Consider the following 2,349-nt stretch of genomic DNA (forward strand, 5'->3'; position numbering starts at 1 on the left):
AACTCCACACAGACAGTTGCCAGAGGGTGGAATCGAACCTGGGTCCCCGGTGCCGTGAGACAGCAGTGTTAACCACTGAGCCACAGTGCTGCACATAGAATGGGCTTTGAAAGTTTAATCTTAACTTTCCGAAAAATTAAATGTGAAGGTGCATCTTTAGATTTCCAGTTTGGGCATTTGAAAATGTAAATGCTTGAAATAACAGCAGACTTTTTAACTAGTTTCATTCATTCAGAAGATATGAATGTCACTGGCTCGCCAGTATTCATTGTCTGTGAGCAAGTGGAGGTGAGCTGTCTTCTTGAATCCTGCAGTCCATGTGGTGTAGGTACACCCAGATTGCTGATGAGAAGGGAGATGCAGGATTTGACCTGGCTACAGCGAGGATGTGTGATTAGAGTTCCAAGTCCGGTTCTGTGTGGCTTGGAGGGGTGACTGTAGCTCATGGTGTTCCCATGAATCTGCTGCTCTTGTCCTGCTAGGAGGTAGAGATCGTGGGTTTGGAAGGTGGTTTTGAAGAAATATTCACAGTTTCCAGTGTTTTCCAAATGTTTTTTTTATTTCTGTAAAGTTGTATGTAGCGGAAAATCCCTAATTCAAATCCAACCTCTTAATATTGTTTATATTTTGTATTGTCAAGTCTGAATCAAAGTTTGCTAAAAATGCAGTAGATTTATTGGTCGTATTTTTTTCCTTTTCCTGACTGATCTTTGACCCATTCATCAATTCCTTTGATGGCAAGGCAAGAGTTCAATTTCAACTTCCTTCCTTTGTTTACCATTTGTTTGGCCTTTTGTGTTGAACAGCCAAGACTTGGATCAAAATCCTTCGCTAAACTTGTGTGTAGAGGCTATAATGGGTTTTGCTTTGTCGTCTGAAGTTATTTGAGATATAGTAGGTATGATATATATTACACAGGGGAGCTCTGGAAGATCAAAATCTGCTGTACAGATGCAAGACGTGTTTGGGGGAGGGTGGATAAGAAGCAGAATCTGATAGTTATCCCATATTTGTTTTTTTGGAAAGCTGCCAAAGTTTGGGATTGAGAGAGTTTCCTTTTAGAATGTCTCGGAGTCAGAGTGTGGTAGTAATTGATAAACAGTTAGTTTGAGGCCACAAGACTCAACCCAAATACGCGTTAGTATGCATGTTTCTTTTGCTGCTCTCATTTAGCTGAGTTGTCATTGCAATTATTTTCTGGCCTAGCAAATGTGGTTATACTTCCCACTCCCCTACCCCCTCCTTGGTTCTGAAGCTTGTTTCGACTTTGTGTGGTTTCAAACATCTGGATACCATCAATCATCTTGAGGGAGTGTTGATGACAGCAGCTCCAGCACCAAGGCCGGTATAAGGAAGGGGACCGTGCAGAAGAGAAAAAGAATGGCTTCTAGGAGCCTCGGGCTAGTGAAGTCTCATTTTAAATGGGCTTCCTAAAAATAATTAAGAGCAGACTTGAGCCCACTGGGTGACTGACATGGGTCAAAATAACAGAAGTTGAAATTCAGTGAACTGTGAATCTGTGTATGATCCAAGCATAGATTTCTGTGTATTAACTGCATCATTTTCCTTTTCCACTATTTTCCCTCCCTACCACTCTCTCCCACTTGCCCCTTTCCCTTACTTCCTTTATTGAGATTATTTAAAGCGTTATTTCAGCAACCAGAAACATGAAGCAGACTTCTTGTTAGCATTCAGCATGCTGTACATGGTCTATTTAATTTCACCTAAAAGAGACCACATGTGTTTAGTTCTTAAGGGACCACATTAAGAAAACGTCCCAAAATATTTGCCTGAACTGTACAGAATGGTCAGTTTGAAAAATATATATTAATGTCTGTCAGAAGAAATGAGATGGTTTTATGCTCTAGATTGTGCAAGCAAATGGGAAGCTCTTAGTTTAAGCTGACTGTATTCATTCAGTTAATTTTTCATTCAAGATTTTAAGTTTCTGTAGCACTTGTTAAAATTGATAACATCTTAGCAATGGCACCTAATGCAGTCCTGTATTGATTTGCGATGTTATAAGAAGTATACACCTTTTTATTTGAAAATGGCTGAAAACCAAAAATGGCATTTGAACCCTCTCCCCAAAATGATGAGCCAGAGATTCCTTCACTGGGGGAGATGCTGGCCTACGTTACATTTTCTCCATTGATAAAATTCTACTCCTGTTCCAATAAAGAAGCACTTATGATCTCTATGATATAAATTCCAAAATTGTGTGTTGCAGGGACATTGCTGGTTTGGTTGTTGTAAGAGTTAGATATAAATGTGCTGCTGGATTTAATTTACAATCTGTATTGTTTTTTTTCTTTCTTTATTTTCCTGTTTCCTCCCCTTTTGGAACAG

The sequence above is a fragment of the Rhincodon typus genome, chromosome 3 (genome assembly GCF_021869965.1).
Source record: "Rhincodon typus isolate 14 chromosome 3, sRhiTyp1.1, whole genome shotgun sequence".
Lineage (NCBI taxonomy): Eukaryota > Metazoa > Chordata > Chondrichthyes > Orectolobiformes > Rhincodontidae > Rhincodon > Rhincodon typus.